The following is a 20,149-nucleotide window of genomic DNA, read 5'->3' on the forward strand; positions in this document are numbered from 1 at the left end:
GGAAGTAACAGCTTAAACGTTTTTAAAATTATAGATGGCATGTTTTACTCGATGAAAAAATAGTTAGTAAATAGATAAGGTTAAAGATGTTAAGTGGTTTCGAAGTCGTTTTTCTCTACTTATTCATGCTCCCGTTTATAAAATGAACGTAATTCCAACAAGACGGTTAGTGTTATTATTGATTTCATCAAAGCATTTCAACCTGAAATGAATTTCGATTGTTCCGTTGTTTCCAATGCATTCATTGAGATCGAAATCTCATGGAAAATCCAGACCAAATTAAATCGAACACAGTTATGGTGTTTTTCCAGCAGTTATTCAGTCAATTTATCAATGATTTTTCTCAAATACAGTCGAATCCCGTTTTAACGAATACCGTTATTGGGAAAAAAATCTCGTTTTATAACCAACACTTTTCTAATCCCTCAGATAAGTTTACATAGGAACAATGCAAAAACCTGGAATTCCTTTTCAACGAAGTGATTTCTTCGGTCTCTTGGAGTTCGTTATAACGGGATTCGACTGTATTTATACAGGTCCAGTTCGCAAAAATGTTAAAAAGAAAATTATTCAACATCCAGGTGTCAGTTAACAAGTTCAATTTGGAAAATTTTGAGTGATTAAACTTGGCTGGTGATACTGAAATATAAATAAATCGTTTTTTATGTAATAAAACATATTTCAAAACAAACAAAGGGACTCATAAATTTAATTTGGCCCGTTATCACCAAAGGTGTCAAAATATTAACCAGATATGGAACATTTGGCGTCCTATGCGTGACAAGAAGAATCTTATCAATTTATATACGTCAATCATGATACACATGTAATGAGCACATAAATTTTTATGAAATTAATTTCAAATTTTTCTCAGTGAAATTCGGCATTAATAAATCGTTATCCTTAAATGAACCGTCTAATTTCAAAACCAGACTTTTGGCAAAATTTTCAGGAGAAACAAAAAACAAATTAATTGCATTATTTATTTTACGAATTGGTATCAGATAGATTTAGGTCTTGACCGAATTTTAGCTCTGTATAAATATTACTTTGAGAGAAACAAAATCTTTTGGATCTATCTGGTTTTGCAACCAAAACCAAGCTATGAGATCTATCTAGTTTTGCAACCAAGCTATGGGACCTGTCTGGTTTTGCAACCAAGCTATGAGATCTAGTTTTGCAACCAAGCTATGAGATCTAGTTTTGCAACCAAGCTATGAGATCTAGTTTTGCAACTAAGCTATGGGATCTGCCTGGTTTTGCAACCAAGCAACGAGATCTATCTAGTTTTGCAACCAAGCTATGGGATCTAGTTTTGCAACCAAGCTATGGGATCTAGTTTTGCAACCAAGCTATGAGATCTAGTTTTGCAACTAAGCTATGGGATCTGCCTGGTTTTGCAACCAAGCAACGAGATCTATCTGGTTTTGCAACCAAGCTATGAGATCTAGTTTTGCAACCAAGCTATGAGATCTAGTTTTGCAACCAAGCTATGAGATCTAGTTTTGCAACTAAGCTATGGGATCTGCCTGGTTTTGCAACCAAGCAACGAGATCTATCTAGTTTTGCAACCAAGCTATGGGATCTATCTGGTTTTGCAACCAAGCTATGGGATCTATCTGGTTTTGCAACCAAGCTATGGGATCTATCTGGTTTTGCAACCAAGCTATGGGATCTGTCTATGCCTACGTGCATCTTGATCTATCTGCTTTTTTTGAAACTGATTTCTTTACTTCTCTGGTTTTGCAACCAACCGCTACTTCCACATCGCAAGATGAATAACATACAGCGACATTTTTAATGTTATGACTTCGCCTACTGATAGATAGATCTGTAAAACAAATGCCATAATCTGAAAATCGAAAAAAAGGATCAATCTGGATTTGAAATTACGCGGCTCAAATTACAAACTACTCTGCACGTCAGCAACAGTATGAATATCACTAGTAAACTTTTTGACACTAAGTATTGATAGTCGTCATATACCGTCGTAAATGGATCACAACTGAGCCATCAGCAATGGTTCTGTAATAAATACGTTTATGTTCCATATTATAAAGATAAAATGTATTTAGCGCTTAATGCGTCAACCAATGACAAAATTTAAAAGCAAAACTTAAATAAGGATACTTGTCAGTGATTAATGTAACAATAAAAATGTACCACTTTCCGACATTATTTTGGGATGTATGAGAATGATATCTGTTGATGCTCGCTGCTCAACATGGGTGGTAAACTCCCTCTCTAGGCCGGAAAACACCACACTGACGTGATGTGATTATCACATCAGGTCAGAGAAGTTGTTAATTCTGATTCTTGGAAATTATGTGACATGAAATTTTCACGTCACCGAATTTCCATGAATTAGAATTCACAACGTCTCTGACATGATGTGAAATCACTTCACGTCAGTGTAGTGTGTATCTCGGTCCTCTCTCTCCCTCCACATGATTTTGTTTTAAAACACTTCCCAACGAAAGAACAGAACTAGACACACACACGTGTTTAAAGAACGAAATTTCCCTAAATGTACTTAGATACTTTACTTAACTTGCAAGTAGCGCTTGAGAAACATCCGAACATGAGAGGATAAGAAAGATCAGCGCCGTTGATAAGTATCTAAGAACATTTTGGAAATGGGTAAATGTACTTTAAAGCTCTAACGATGCCTGAAAAATGTCTAACGATGCCTGAAAAATGTCTAAGGATACTAAAAATATGTCTAAGGATACTAAAAATATGTCTAAGGACGCTAGAAATATATTCAAGGATGATTGAAATGTGTCTTAGAATTCTTAAAAAATGTGTCTTAGAATTCTTGAAAAATGTGTAAGAATGCTTGAAAAATGGGTCTTAGAATTCTTGAAAAATGTGTAAGAATGCTTGAAAAATGTGTAAGAATGCTTGAAATAGGTCTAAGAATGCTTGAAATAGGTCTAAGAATGCTTGAAATAGGTCTAAGAATGCTTGAAATAGGTCTAAAAATGCTGGAAAATGTCTAAGAATGCTTGAAAAATGTATAAGAATGCTTGAAATAGGTTTAAGAATGCTTGAAAGTTTCTAAGAATGCTTGAAAGTTTCTAAGAATGCTTGAAAGTTTCTAAGAATGCTTAAAAATATTTAAGAATGCTTGAAAAAAATTCTAAGAATGCTTGGAATATGTCTAAGGATGCTTTCAAAATGTTTAAAGATCCTTGGAAAATGTTTAAAGATGCTTGGAAAATGTCTAAAAATGCTTGGAAAATGTCTAAAGATGCTTGAAAAAAATATCTCCATCTTTATCAAGATGTCTCAGACACTTGAAGTGAAACAAACTATGAGTTGAACTGAACTAGACACCTTCATTAATTGACATCTTCAGACAGACACTCGAAGATATGTAAGGGACACTTGCTAAACTTTTTAGCGATTAGAGAGAGCGAAAGAATCTTTTATGACACCTTCTTTATTAAACGCATAGAAATGCTCGACTGACTCAAAAATGTTCGCGTGTGCGGACACTTTGGAAAAAGTGTGAAGATACTTGACTGAACTTACAGGAAGGATACTTGTAAAAAAACTTAAGAATATTTAACTAAATGCTTGAAGATATTTGAAAGGTTTTTTTTATATATATAAGAACTTCATGGGGTGACTGCTGAAGAAGTTTTAGGAACCCATTCTTGAAGAACATGTGGGAATACTAGAGAGGGAGAAACGTTTTCAGAATACTTGAGAAATGTTTCAGAATACTTCATCAAAGGTATATAGGGATGCTTGAACCATAATTAGGTTGTAGAATATCTATAAACACACTCTATAATCGCCCGAGAACAAACTTTAGTGAGAGGTTTAGGAAAGCTTGACCTAATGTCTGGGTATAATTAACACCAAATTTTGACGAGATGAAAATTCTTATGAAGAAGAGATCAAATTAAGAATTCATTTATACACCAGAATAAAATTTCATAAATATCTTGTGATGCTTAATAAAATCACAACCATAAGAAAAATATTTCAAATACAGGAAAAACACGTTCCAAGTATCACCTGAAAGTCAGAAAATTCGCTATTCTGTAATGTTTCAAAATACATTTATCACATGTTGTTCATAATTGATACAATTTAAAACATTAATATACAGTTTCAAAGCACACATGATTTTTTTTTTAAATTTAAAAACTTATTTTATACTATGAAAAATGCATTGATTTCAAATACAGTGAGACCTCAGTATAACGTCATCCTTGCACACAGAATAAAAGTGAGGGTGATTTCTTAGGAGTAAGTCCAATCTTCTTAATATGAAGGCAAGGACTTTTAAAAACTGACTTTATAAGCAGAACGACGTTGAAAGTGATAGACGTTATACCGAAGTCTGAATGTATCTGGCACGGTTATAACAGCACACCCACACATAAAATGTTCATCTCTTACCTGTTCAATGCCCATGATATAGTCTTTCCAAGACTACGATAGGAACTCGTGTCAGAACATTATTCCCAATGAGTGAATTTAATTTTAGTCTTGGAGAAAATTCCGATTCCTCAATTTGAAAATACGCGTCAACACGCGCATTTGAATTTCAAAAATTTCCGAATAAATTCATATCTATTGTAATATGGGGTTACATACGCGCACAAACTCATAATAGGCTATACCGATGCAATAGGCATCCTACAAAAGAATGCATTCGGGCTTGACCGTGCTCCCATGGGACTGGCCAATAGCCTGCTCGTTAGTGGCCTCATATCCCTGTGCTTGTAACTAATAGCAACGAAATGACCACCGCTGACCATTCCCCCCCCACTTCTCCCCACCTCCTTTTACCCCCGTTTGCAACCCCCCTTCCCTGTCCCTTTCAGTGAGCTCTCTTCATTAGTGTGTTGTGTCTCTGTCTCTCTCTCTCCTTTGGTGGAGTCTTTAATTCTTTTTACTCCTATATTTTTGTTCCCGTGAATTTCTGTGTCATGTCTCAAGAGTGACGAAGAAGTGTCAAAATGAAGTCACGAAAACTGGCGTGGGTTCGGTGGTAGAAGTCCGCTTTCCTCCCCCACCAGAATCTGGAGTAATAGGAATTCCTTGGGTTTTCATTATCCAAATTGCTTCTTTGCTGGGCAATTTAAAATATTAAAAAAGAGACATCAGGAGCAGAATATTATTCATCCACCCTCTTTGTTAGTTGGAATTGAAACTTTTTTGGGACTTCGGACTGTTTTGCCTCATTTTCTCTCTCTCTCTCTCTCTCTCATATTTAACCGTAACTCCACGCACGAATTGAGTTAGAAATGGGAATTATTGCTTAGGAAAACGAGGAATTGCCATTCTCAACTTTGGCAATAGGTTCTGTAAATTAGTGAAATAAAGGAAGAGTTTTTCGTTGAGACTACCGCTGCAAGGTCAGCGAGTTTCGACCATTAACTCATACCTCAATAATGAATGAAAATTGGTCACTAAAGATCGGTCATGATATGGTACTACCGCTAGTTTCGGTTTGAAATGCATGCATAACGAACAAAAACGGAAATATCAAATTTCCAATTACATCTTATTTCATAGTACCAAGGGAAAAGGGACGGCACGAGACAAAAGTTTCCTCCCTGCGAGCTTTTTTTCTGACACCCCTCTGGCGTATAAACCACACCAGTATTTTCATAAGCGCCATGCGTACGCATCTCAGAAATTAGTTTTCTGTACAAATTACTCCATCCGATGCATTCATAGTTTGATTAGAATTTTTTGCGTTTATTTTTCCCTTACCCTCCCCCCCCCCCCGATTTGGCACCCTTACCGACATTGGCACTCCACGGAGCAGCATGGGTCGTACGGCCCTAGAGTCGCCCCCAGCAAGTGAAGAACGATTACGCGATCGGCCAAATCTAGCGTTTTGATGCGAAAAAGTTGGGTATAAATGCTTCATGTTAAAAATCCGAAGTCTGCCCGTTGACACGTGATAGATAAAGTGTGATATACCACGCACAATAGAGGTTACGAGGATTTTGTTTTTAAGCAAAATATCGTAGTCAAAACAACTATAGTCAGAAAAACTTGTAGTCGAATGATCGCACAAAAGCATTATAAATAAGCAAAAATATTATAATACTATGACATGGATGTCGCTCTCCACTTGTTAATACATGATATACAGAAGACTGGATGTTGTGAAGATATTTATTATTTGAGATGTTAATTTTTTAAGGAAGGAAAAAACTCATCTCTGCCTCTACCGGGAATCGAAACCGGGTCCCTCGATTGCCGGACGAGTGCTCTGACCACTAAGCTCCCGGTAGAGGCAGAGATGAGTTTTTTCCTTCCTTAAAAAATTAACATCTCAAATACTAAATATCTTCACAACATCCAGTCTTCTGTATATCTTGTATTATAATACTAACTTATATACAGTCACAGAAATTCCGCATTCAATTCCATTCTTTTATAAATTTCCTCCAATCTTCGAATTCGATTATGTCTGTGAATATCGCACTTAGAAACATGGAATTTTTTTCTGTTTTGCTCAGGAGATACAGGGCAACAACTTTCTAATTGGAAGTTAGAGCACAGGGGCACCGATAACATTTTTTTAATGTATTTTCTATTTTGTGACACACACTGTATGTTCACTCTCAAAACTGGTAACTTGACTACGATTTTTGAACGCCTTTTGAGAATTTTTTTGAACTGGAATCGTACCTGTATGACGGATGGCTGATGAGAGCGCCGTGCTGGCTCTTACAGGACACCCTGTATATTTTAATTCATTCTGATTTATTGCGGCTCTATATTTCCGTTCAGTAGTGACGTCAGCCGTAATTGGAAATTCTGTTGGCAATTGAATACTTTTTTTCGGTGATATTTGACGTTGATCAAGAGTTATTTATGATTTCCCTCATTTTCCTCTACGAAATATGGTCAGCAAAAAAACTTGATACTAAATAAACTTAAAACTCCTTGATATTATAATCAGGAGAGAGAAACGCTTTGAAATTTCCCGCTCTAAAATCACCGAAAAAAGCAGACGACAAAACCAAAAGACAGGCTTGAGCTTGTTTTGTTATCGTAGCAGACGGCTTTTCCCATCGCGCTTATATTACTGGAGGGAGCAGCATCCAGCCACATCGAATGCAAGGAAATCACGTTGGCCTTATGTGGTGATGACGAAGCTCATGTATAAAAAACTAAATTCTTCTCATTCAGCTTTGTTCTTTATAAACTGGCCTGAAACATCAAACTTCCAGTTCAGTAATTTTTTCAAGACCCAAGGAGACATCCAAAACAAAGGAAAAACAACTTTCCACAACAGCAAACGCCAGGTATTGTAACAAGTGAATTTTTCCACATTCCACTTTATAGTAATGTGCTGCCATCTGATCTCAAATTTAAAAGTGACTCATGTGGTGATGATGAAGTTTAAAGTAAAAAAAAATATATTCTTCATTCCGCTCAGTTCCTTATAAACAAAGCTCATAAACTGAACTGGGAATTCAAACTGAAAGTTCGGTTATTTTATTTAAGCATAAGGAGACGTCCAAAACAAAGCACCTCTTAATGAGCAGACGACAGACGGTTTGTTCAGTTCCCTACAAGATAAGCTCACAAACAGAACTGGAAGTTCGAACTCCCAGTTCGGTTATTTTTTCAGGACACAAGGAGAAGTCCAAAACAAGTAACCAGCTGGAGAGAAGCAGACGACAGAGATATTCGTCAAGCTTATATTACTGGAGGGAGCATCCATCCGGCGCGACGGCAGCGCCATGAAATGCAAGGAAATCACGTGACTCCGTGAAAACAAAGTTCCCGCCTGACAATTTGCCCATTGAAATGTACAGTTCGGTCTCTAAAAATTGCGTTTTAAAGATTAAAAAAAAGGACAGAGAACTCATCTAAAGGTAAAAAAAGATTAAATTATTTATTTCAATAATTCTGGAATTATTTCTTTCATCAATTCTGGAATTATTTCTTTCAATAATTCTGGAATTATTTCTTTCAATAATTCTGGAATTATTTCCTATATTAATTATTATTTCTTTTATTAATGCTGGAATTATTTCTTTCATTGATTCTGGAATTATCTTTCATTAACTCCAGAATTATCTTTCATTAATGCTGGAATTATCACTTTCATTAATGCTGGAATTATCACTTTCATTAATGCTGGAATTATCACTTTCATTAATGCTGGAATTATCACTTTCATTAATGCTGGAATTATCACTTTCATTAATGCTGGAATTATCACTTTCATTAATGCTGGAATTATCACTTTCATTAATGCTGGAATTATCACTTTCATTAATGCTGGAATTATCACTTTCATTAATGCTGGAATTATCACTTTCATTAATGCTGGAATTATCACTTTCATTAATGCTGGAATTATCACTTTCATTAATGCTGGAATTATCACTTTCATTTATTTTGGACTTATACAAATACAAATACAAGGCCACAACAGGCAAAATGCCCAACCAGGTGGCTGAGAAAAAGATGCCCATAAAAATATGGATGTCATATATTTCAAAAATACACTCACTTTCATCAATGCTGAATTATCTCATTCATTAATTCTGGAATTATCTTTCGTTAATGCTGGAATTGTCCTTTTCACTAATCTTGGAATTAACTTTTTCCTTAATTTTGGAATTATCACTAATTTTGGAATTAACTTTTTCCTTAATTTTGGAATTATCACTAATTTTGGAATTAACTTTTTCCTTAATTTTGGAATTATCACTAATTTTGGAATTAACTTTTTCCTTAATTTTGGAATTATCACTAATTTTGGAATTAACTTTTTCCTTAATTTTGGAATTATCACTAATTTTGGAATCATCTCTTTCCTTAATTTTGGAATCATCTCTTTCCTTAATTTTGGAATTATCTTTCATGAATGCTGGAATTGCCTTTCGTGAATGCTGTAATTGTCTTCACCAATGCCGAAATTATCTCTTTCATAAATTTTGGAATTATCTCTTCTCTTAATTTAAGAATTATCTCTTTTCTTAATTTATGAATTATCTCTTTTCTTAATTTATGAATTATCTCTTTTCTTAATTTATGAATTATATCTTTTCTTAATTTATGAATTATCTCTTTTCTTAATTTATGAATTATCTCTTTCCCTAATTCTGCAATATCTTTCATTAATGCTGACATTATCTCTCATTAATGCTGACATTATCTCTTTCATTAATAATGAAATTATCTCTTTCATTAATAATGAAATTATCTCTTTCATTAATAATGAAATTATCTCTTTCATTAATGCTGAAATTATCTCTTTTATTAATGCTGGAATTAGCGCTATTATTAATTTTGAGTTATTGTTCATTAATGCTGGAATTATCTCATCGATGCTGAAATTATTGCCTTCACATTTATTGTTTTAAACTTCTATCTTTGCCATAAAAAACTAACGGGGATCGCGCCGAGATAATTCACCGAGTCACGTAATCTCCTGACGAATGATGTTGCCGACAACGTTCTCTCAGCACTGCTAAAGCCGGGTTTTCCTAGGAGCAGGTTTCGTTTGCCGCGTGCAACGTGATTCACCCAGCGCGACACGCCGTCCACTCACCAATAAGAAAAGAAGCACGACTGTTTTCCTACAGAGCGCAATACGCCTCACGGCAGCGCTTTACGTCGAGTGTGATTGGCCGACTGCTTCTGGAGGAGTCAAATGCGTCGTGCGCCGCGGTTTTGCCGATATTCTCTTCACTCTTGCGTATTTTATTTCCCTTCCCTTCAAACCGGAGCATGCAGACGACAGAGTAGCTGATGCCAAAGCCATATACTTTATATAGCCACCCTGATCTGATGCGCCTCGCTAGGAAAACACAAACGCGTTGCGTGATTATGTAACTCGTTTCTGTCAGCGCGAAATAGTCTAATTCGGTTCACGCTGCGCAACAAACCTATTCCTAGGAAAACCCGGCTTAAGGCGAAGACCACTGACGTCATACTCCCTCCAGTAATATAAGCTCGATGGCACTTTTCCGAAACAACCACTACTAATACGAGGATGGCCTCGCTATTTGCGAATTTTGGCGGTGGCATCGTGTCCAGGACACTCCTTTGGTGTCTCTCTCCCGTTATTTATGTGTTTGCGCGTTATTATGTCTCCCGCGAAGTTCTTAATTAATTAATTAATTAATAATCGTTTCCGGATTGGGTAAGCTTCGTGCGTTTCAAAGGCTCTTTAGGTGAGTTGAGATATGAAACGTGATTATGCTTGTGTATTTCGAAATTGTCCGTTTTACGCGGGAAAATATATATATATATTTTGACAAGTGATTGCATTAAAAAAAATTAAAATATGTGTCAAATTTTGTATTTTTCCCGTATTTGTCAAAATGATCGTCTCAAGAACTGTGTATTGAAATCGAAACATTTTAAACGACCGTTATTTACATGCGTTTTAACGGGGCCCCCCCACGGGTCAAAAAAGGGCCCCTAGATTCAGTGCTCAAAAAACAATTATTGGGGCCCAAGTAACAAAATAGGGCTTGTCCTTGAATGTGGTTTCCATTTTTAAATCGGAATTAATGATGTATTTTTTCCCAGTTTATATATGAATAATATTAAACAGCTACGTGCTCTACAGCGGAACCTCTCGATAACGGACACTCACGACATCTTATAATTTTATTCGCTAACGGCGCGGGGGGGGGGGTGTCCGTAGATAATAATTCGTTACATTTTTTTCCGAAGACCTATTTGCGACCGTTAATAGGTAGTGTCCGTTATGGGAGGTCAAACTGCGTTTATGATGGTACTTGATATGTATTGTGTCTGGGTGACGATTTAAATCAGTGATTGATTCCCAACGTGGGCGTTAACGCCCCCGTGGGGGCGGTAGAAGCTACGGTTATAACATAGGATGCTATGGGTTGGATTGCGTTGGGGGCGATGGGAGAAAAAAATTTTGAAGAAGGGGGCGATGGGACAAAAAGGGTTGGGGAAACTGATTTAAATGAAACCGGTATGAAAAAAAAAATGGCCAACTACAGCGGAATCTCTCGATAACGGACACTCTTGGGACCGAAAAACTTGTCCGCTAAGGGGAACGTGGCTCTTAGTAAGTGAAATAGTGCACATTGAGGCACTGATCCACGGGATTCGAAATTGACCGTTAAGGGGAGGGTGGCCGTTATGGGAGGTGCCACTGCTTATGTAATGTTACATGCACGTGTGAAAGTTCCGTGTGTGAGCGACCTGATTTAAATGAAACCGAAGATGAACCGATTATGAAACTGAAATTGTTAATTTGCAGTGGAACCTCTCGATAGCGGTCACCCTAACGATAACCTAAAATTTTATTCGCTAACGGGGAGTGTCCGAGAATAATAATACACTAAAAATCCCTTTTAACGGGCACCCGTCGGATGCGGCCAAATAATTTTCCCCTGTATAATAAACGTATCCATTTCAAACCCCTGATTAACGGCCACCCCTCTTTTACGAACAATTTTTATTTTTTGTCCTGACGGTGACCGCAAAAGAGGTTCTTTTACTGTACATTGCATTTTTTTGTTGTCCTATTTCACGGGATTCAAAAAGTGACCGTAAACGGGAAGGTGTCCGCGCTAATGGGTAGTGTCCATTATGGGAGGTTCCACTGTGTTTATGACGTTAATTATATTCGTTGAAGTTCCAAGTATTTGTGAGTTTGTTTTTTGTTTGGTGGGATGGAACGAAACCAGTACGAATAGTCAGTCGATTTCCAGTGAGTGGAACCTCTCGATAACGGACACCCACGGCACCAGAAACTCTGTCCACTAACAGGGAGCGGGTTCACGGAACCTTTGCCCCCGATATTTCGCCTCCGACGTTTCGTCGGATTTACATTTGGCCGCCGGAAATTTTGCCCTGACATTTCGCCTGCCCTGACCATATCTGTGACCCAGTGAGTGACCGTATGAGGAACTCAGTGAGTGAACATATGAGTGACTCAATGAGTAATCAAGTAAATAGAAATTTACCCCCAGACATTTAACCTGCCCTTACCGTACGCGTGACGTTATGAGTGAACGTACGAATGATGGTACGAGTGACCAAGTGAGTGACCATATGAGTGACACAGTCAGTAATCAAGTGAATCAGAAATTTACCCCCTGACATTTCGCCTGCCCTGATCGTACGCGTGACCATATGAATGATGGTACGAGTGACCAAGTGAGTGACCCAGTCAGTAATCAAGTGAATTGGAAATTGACCCCCCTGTCATTTTGCCTACCTTAACCGTACGCGTGACCATATGAGTGAACATATGAATGATGGTACAAGTGACCAAGTGAGTGACCACATGATTGATCGAGTTAAGAAATGAAATTAAATAAATTTAATGAAAATTTACCCCCCCCCCCCCAAGGACATTTCACCTGCCCTGACCCAGCGAGTGATCAAATAAGTGCAGTAAATTGCAATTTTTTGCAAAATTTAGTGATAAGCCGTATTCAGCATTGCAATTTCCCGCATTCTCCTCGATGATGCATGGTGAACCTAACTAAGTATGAAGGTTTTTATTTGAACCCATCTTATCCAGGAACCGGGAGGGGAGGGAAAAGGTACCTTGGGGCATTTACAGGACGGTAGTGCCTCTTCTTATACTTCAACTGGAAATTCTAAATTCTTAGGATCCATTAAAGTGTGAGTCACTTGGTCATTCAGTTACGTAGCACTGAGTGACCAAGTGCAAGCGGTCACTTGGTCATTCAGTGCTACGTAACCACATATAAAAAGGGGGGGGGATGAGGAGGATCATCTTTGCAGACACTCCACCCTCGCACTTTGTCAATTACTCAATCGCTCACTTTGTCAATCACTCACTGGGTCAATCATACGGTCATTCACTTTATCAATCTTTCGGTCACCCATGCAGCCACTCAATTGGTCACTCACTTGGTCACACATTCATTTATGCGTTCCATTACTCAGTAACTCCCTTGGTCACTTACACGGTCAGTCCCTTGATCACTCACTTGGACACTCGTACCGTCACTCACCTGGTCACATATACAGTCACTCACTTGGTCACTCGTACAGTTCATCACTCGGTCACTCGTACAGTTCACCACTCGGTCACTCATACAGTTCACCACTCGGTCACTCACTTGGTCACTCATGCGGTCATTCACTTGGTCACGCATACATCCATTCAGTCAGTCACTCTGTCACTCATACGGTTAATTACTCAGTCTCTCCTTTGGTCACTCATATACTCAATCACTCATTCACTCACTTGGAAAATTACACAAGATTTAATCGATCATTCACTCAAACGTTTCATCGCTATTGGTCACTCACATGGTCAATCCCTCGATCACTCACTTGATCGCTCATACAGTTAATCACTTGGTCGCTCATGCGGTCACTCATACGGCCATTCGTTCAGTCACGTGGTCACTCATACGGCCATTCACTCATAAAGTCAATTGCACACTAGTTGATACGGTCACTCACGTGGTGAGTCATTCTGCCACTCGCTTAGTCATTTGTACGGTCACTAACGCACTCCTACAGTCCATTTCACACTCACTTGGTCACTCGATCACTCACACGGTCACTTATACAGTGAATCACTCATACGTTCAGGGCTAATGAAATGTCAGGTGCGAATTTTTCGGGGGCCAAACGCACCAGGGGTCAAATGTACCGGGGCGAAATTTACGGGGGATAAATGTAACGGGGACGAAACGTTCCGGGGCGAGATGTCGGGGGCGAAAGTTCCGGATCCCCAGGGAGCGTCTGTTGGTGAAATACAGTACGTCGAAAAGCCCAGATCCACATTGTTAAGTAACCGTTGAGGGAGAGGATTCGTCCGTTAATGGGGGGATTGCCCGTTATGAGGGGTTGCTGAGCAGCGTTTATAATGTTGCATGTAAGTTTCTAATATTTGTGAATCTCTTACGCGTGGGTAACGTGATGGAAATCGAAACGAAACCGAATATGAAACAGCGGAACCTCTCAATAACGGATACCACGGGATCCCGAAATTTTATTCGCTAACGGATAGTTACCATCGATAGTGATACATTGCATTTCAAAGCCCTATTACATGAGATTCGCGAAAAATGCACCGACAGCAGTTCTTCACCAGTGAGGGAGTGACCGAATGAGTTCGTGAATGAGCTAGCGAAAACGTTAGTGGGTGAGTGAGTAACTGTATGAGTGACCGAGCGAGTGAGCAATTGAGTGAGTGATCAAATGATTGGGTAAATAATGACCAAGTAAGTGACCAAGTGAGTGAGTGAGCTAGCCAGTGATGGTATGAGTGATCGAGTCAGTGACCGTATGAGTGAGTGAGTGACAGTAATAATGAGACCGAGCGACTGAGCAAATTACCGAGTGAGTGACCGTATGAGCAACTCTCACTCTTACTTCGACTACCCAATCCACTCCAAGTACAGTGAAACCTCTTGATAACGGAACAGTCGAGGGAACGGGAAATTTTGCCCACTAACTGAAAGTATTCTGATAGTAAGTGAAATACTATTCACACACATTGAAGCCCAGATCCACGTTGAAAAGTGACCGTTAAGAGAGAGGAGGTGTTCACTAACGGGGATTGTCCGTTATGGTAGGTCACACTTCGTTTTTGATTTGAAATACGTGGAAGCTCCAGATACTTCCTTATTTGTTTTGCGAGGGTGATGTGATTTAGATGAAAACTAAACCGGGGAAGAATAAGCAAGTTTCTTCAAATACAGTGGAACCTCTCGATAACGGATTCGCATGGAATCGAAAGTTTTGTCCGCTAACGAGGAGTGTCTTGATAATACAGCGAAATGCTTTGAAACTCAGCTCCACTGATTTCAAAAGTGTCCATTGAACGAGAGGTGACCGCAAACGGGAGAGTGCCGTTATGGGAGGTTCTACTGTACGACAATTAGCACGGCTGAATTTCATTATATACATGTACAACGAATCACTGGTTCTTCTCCTGTCGCCCAGGCTTTGATTTTTACATGGGAAGGGGGGGAATAGTCAGGGGCTTACGCAGGGGGGGGGGGCATGGGCTCCCATTGCCCCTCCCAAGAAGACCTAAAATTGAAAATATTTTTGAATATTTTAATTTAAAAAAGGAAGGCATCGATAAAAAGCACCTTTGAGGTTGTTTTAGTGACCAAGAAATTCCTTTTTAAGAGATCCCTTGTGCTCCCCAAAACCCTCAACACCCGGGGTGTCGTCTTTAAAGATCGATCCTGCGTACGCCCCTGGGGTGAAGTGGAGTATCTGCCAAGAGCTCCATAATTGAGTGATTGAATGAGTGGATGAGAGAAATTGAATAACCGCGTGAGTGATCGAGTGGGGAAATTACCGAGTCAATGATCTGACCGAATGAGTGGATGAGAAAATTAATTTAACGTATGAATGAATCGGTGAATGGGTGAGTGATCGGTGCTTGAGCAATTGAGTGACCATATGAATGACCAACTAAGTGGATGAGTGACATAGCGAGTGACCAAGTGAGTGGTCGTGGATGTGAGTGAATAATCGTATGAATGACCGAGTGAGTGAATGAGTGACAGCATGAAGAGCGAGTGAGTGACCATATGAGTGAACCGGTGAATGACAGAGTGAGTAAGCGATTGAGTAACTGACCACGTAAGTGATTCACCCACCTGCTCACTTCACTCAATGGTTTGCTCACCTGCTCACTCATTAACTCCCTCACTTACTCTTTTTACTTGCTATATCATTTTGTCGGTGAATTTGCCTAGCTGTGAATTGCCATGTTGGAATTGTTTGTTAGGGTGACTAGATATCCCGAGTTATCTGTTGTACAGGCATCTTGCGGGGATCAGGTGGTCAAGAACAGGTCCGGAACTAGACGGGGTAGGGGTAGTTGCCACGGGTGACAATTTTGGATGGGGGCGAAACGATGGCAAATTTTAGAGAAAACAAAGAAAACCATTAAAAGGGAACGTAATTTTGCTGCCCCCCCCCGAAAAAATCCTAGTTATGACCCTGGTCAATATCCGATAACTGTTTTCTTGACACGTATCCGCACCATATTGTTTTCTTACGCAACAACATTAATAAAAAACCGGTCGGTGATTTCAATCGAGGTATTGTAACACTTGTATTTTTATATGATAGGTGGCAGCAGAAGCTCCAATGATGTTTCTCACATGTTATATTATATTACACTAAAATAATTTTGAAGAATAATTTCACTCTTCTCTAAAATTTCAAGGGGGCAGTTCTGCTTGAAAAAAGGACATTTGTTTAAAAAGGAAAAAAAGAGAAGTAACTCTATATTGAAAGAAAAACTTAAAATTTGAAGGAGTATTTTCGCTCTTCGAATGACATTTGGAAGAGTAAAAACGAGGCCAGCAGAGTACTATATCAATGTCTTCACTGATTCCATTCCGCGTGGCTCAGTGTTCCTTAATCATGGGAATTATGGTCCACTTGTGGTACTGATGATGTGGGGGACGGGGAGGGGGAACAGGAGAAAATCCATAGAGTAATAATAGTAGTATCTTTAGTCTATAAGGATATACGACGTATCTTTAGTTATATCTATATATATTTGCCGCTGTGGTGGTCGAGTGGTTATAGTGACGGACTCGCGATACGAGGATCCGGGTTCGAACCCCACAGTGGTGGTCGGCTGAAGTTGGTTTTCTGTGGTTCCCAACTTCAAGGCGCTAATGCGAGCCGATCTCCCCGTTAAAAAGTCTCGCCACAGAGGACAACAGTTCCTACAACGATAAATCATTCAATCATAACACTTCACTCATAGTTAGAAAAACTGGTGGCAGATGGCAGCACTACACATAACAAGCATTACAGAGAAACAAAAAACTTCACGTCAGGTTTCACTACACGTACACGCACATTCCACACAAATATTATTTGGTTTATGAATGTTTTCTTTTCATTTTCGCAGGTATTTCATTTAGACTGCCCGTAAGAAGACGATCCAGCTGCATACAGAAGGAACGAAAGAATAGCGATCAGAAAGTTTCAAAATTGAACTTTTTCCATCCCGACTTTTTGAGAAGTCCCGTTAATTCTAAAAAATTGAATTGACTGTTCCGCGCTAATGCGAAAACTGAACAAACCTCTCAACACGATGGAAACCGTTCTTCCGACTTGTTTGGACGCGAGTGATTTTTATGGTCTTCCAGCGAATCAGATATGAATAGCCTACCGGATGAGCGAGGCGTAGAGAGTGAACCCTTTATTATAGAGAAAACTCAGGAAATACGAATGGAGAAGGGCAACTCAAAACATCTGAAATCAACCGGAAGTAAAAGTTCTATGTACACTAAAGGAAAGCCCTATAAATGTGCTGTTTGCCGTGAGGCATTTTATTACAAGTTTTCTCTGAAGCAACACTCGAGAGTCCACACCGAGAGAAATAAATGCGAGAGTGAAGTCTCCTCTAAAACTTTTGGCGTTGAATCATCTCTTTCCCATCGCAGAAGTGTGCACACGGGTCGGAAACAGTTCAAATGCGATTTTTGCAACAAACTGTTTTCACGGAAGAATAACTTCGTCAATCACGAAAGAGTTCACACTGGGGAAAACATATTTGAATGTGACGTTTGCTCTAAAACCTTTGCATTTGAATTCCACCTGAAAAATCATAAAAGGACTCACGGGAGGAAAAAGTCCTACGAATGCGAATTATGCGGCAAAACATTTTCACAGAGTGGCTTGGTCATCCACAGAAGGGTTCACACCGGGGAAAAACCTTACGGATGTTCATTTTGCAACAAAGCATTTTCAGATAGGAGTGGCTTGAACCGTCATGAAGCAATCCACACTGGCGAAAAACGATATGAATGTGAATTATGCAACAAAAGATTTTCGCGGAAGGATGCTTTAAACAAACACAAAGCAATTTGCATTAGTGAAGAACCCTTTGGGTCTGAATTTTGTGACAAAACATTTGCGTCTAGATCTTGCCTATGGATTCATAAAAGCATTCACACCGGTGAAAAATCGTATGGATGTGGATTTTGCAACAAAAAGTTTTCGCAGATGAATGAATTGATCATCCACGAAAGAATTCACAGAGGACGAAAACTTTACAAACGCGAATTTTGCGGCAATAACTTCTCTCAGAAAAGCGCCTTGATCAGTCACAAAAGAATTCACACTGGTGAAAAACCGTACGGACGTAGATTATGTGACAGAAAAATTTGCCATAGCGGTAACTTCAGGAGACACAAAAGAGTTCATACCGGTGAAAAACCCTATGGATGCGAATTATGTGACAAAAAATTTTCCCAGAGAAATAACTTGATCAGCCACGAATTTATTAACACTCTTAAAAAAACATATAGATGCAACGTTTGTGCCAGAACATTTGCATCTAAATCTCTCCTGGGGATTCATAAGGGGATTCATAAAAGGATTCACACAGGTGAAAAGCCGTACGGATGTCAAATTTACAAGAAAATCTCACAGAAGAGTATTTTGAGCCGTCCCAGAACACTTTACAGTGATGATAAATCTTTTGAACGCAACATTTATGCAAAAACATTCGCATCTGAATCTAACCTGGGAAATCATGCAAGGATTCACACTGGCAAAAAATCTTATGAATGTGAACATTGTAATAAAACATTTTTTCAAAAAAGTGCCTGGAACAGTCACAAAATAAATCACTGTCGTAAAATACGGTTCGGGTGTAAAGTTTGTAAGCAGACATTTTTACAGAAAAGTTTTTTGAATAGCCACAAAACAATTCATACGAGTGGAAAACCTTTCAAATGTAGCGTTTGTATGGAAAAATTCGCATCTGGATACAGCATGGGAATTCATAAAAGGATTCACACAGGGGAAAAACCGTACGGATGTGACATTTGCAAGAAAAGCTTCTCGTGGGAGAGTAGCTTGAACGAACACAGAACAAATCACACTGCCAAAGAACTTTTTGAGTGCGACATTTGCACAACAAAATTTTCATCTAAATATAACCTGAAAATTCATAAAAGGATTCACACTGGCGAAAAAAGTTGTTTGAATAATCACCAGAAAATTCACACTGGCGAAAAACCCTATGAATGTGAATGTTGCAACAAAGCATTTTCAACAAAGAGTAACTTGATCCGCCACAGAAGGATTCACACTGGAGAAAAGCCTTACGATTGTGAATTTTGTGGAAAAACATTTTCACAGAAGAGTACTTTAAATAGTCATAAAACAGTTCACACTGCTGCTGAAAAACTCTATGAATGTGAATATTGCAATAAAACATTTTCCTGTAAAAGTGAATTAAACAGTCACAAAAAAATTCATTCTTGTGAAAAATCTTTTGAATGCAAAATTTGTGCAAAAACATTGGCATCTAGATCTAGCCTGAGAATTCATGAAAGGATTCACACTGGCGAAAAACCATATGAATGTGGACATTGTAATAAAACATTTTCACAAAAAAGTTGTTTGAATAATCACCAGATAATTCACACTGGCGAAAAACCCTATGAATGTGAATATTGCAACAAAAGATTTTCTCGGAAGACTACCGTAAACAGTCACAAAAGAATTCACACTGGTGAAAAACCATACGGATGTGAATTATGTGACAGAAAGTTTTCCCATAGATGTAACCTGATGAGACACAAAAGAATTCATACCGGTGAAAAACCCTATGCATGCGAATTATGTGACAAAACATTTTCCCATAGAAACAACTTGAACAGCCACACAATTATTCACACTCGTAAAAAAACATACGAATGCAACGGTTGCGTAAAAACTTTTGCATCTGTATCTCCTTCGAATTCATGAAAAAATTCACGAAGGTGAAAAACCGTACGGACGTAACATTTGCAAGGAAACCTCACGGAAGAGTAGTTTGAAAAGGCACAGAACAATTCACACTGACAAAAAACTTTTCGATTGCGACATTTGCGCAAAAAAATTGTCATCTAGATATGGCCTGAAAATTCATAAAAGGATTCATACTGGCGAAAAACCATATGGATGTGAATATTGCGACAAAAGATTTTCTCAGAAGAGTAACTTAAACAGTCACGAAACAATTCACACTGGTGAGAAACCGTATCTAATGTTTGTGATGAAAAATTTACGGCAAGATCTCGCTTAAGACACCACAGAAATATCCATATCAGAGGAGAAAGCATGCTTATGTGAATATCATAACATTTCCATAGAGGAGTACTTTGGTGATTCAGTAAAGGATCCCCTT

General features: G+C 38.6%; 1 protein-coding gene across 1 annotated transcript in view; it reads right to left on the minus strand.

Moving 5' to 3' along the window:
* The window catches only part of LOC149079876 (BTB/POZ domain-containing protein 6-like), a 42,167-nt gene that overhangs the window by 15,148 nt on the left and 6,870 nt on the right, over nucleotides 1–20,149 (minus strand). The gene's annotated exons all lie outside the window — the stretch shown is intronic.

This window comes from Pholcus phalangioides, unplaced genomic scaffold (genome assembly GCF_987345545.1).
Source record: "Pholcus phalangioides strain wild (caught in Gottingen) unplaced genomic scaffold, Ppha-v1.0 ptg000012l_1, whole genome shotgun sequence".
Classification (NCBI taxonomy): domain Eukaryota; kingdom Metazoa; phylum Arthropoda; class Arachnida; order Araneae; family Pholcidae; genus Pholcus; species Pholcus phalangioides.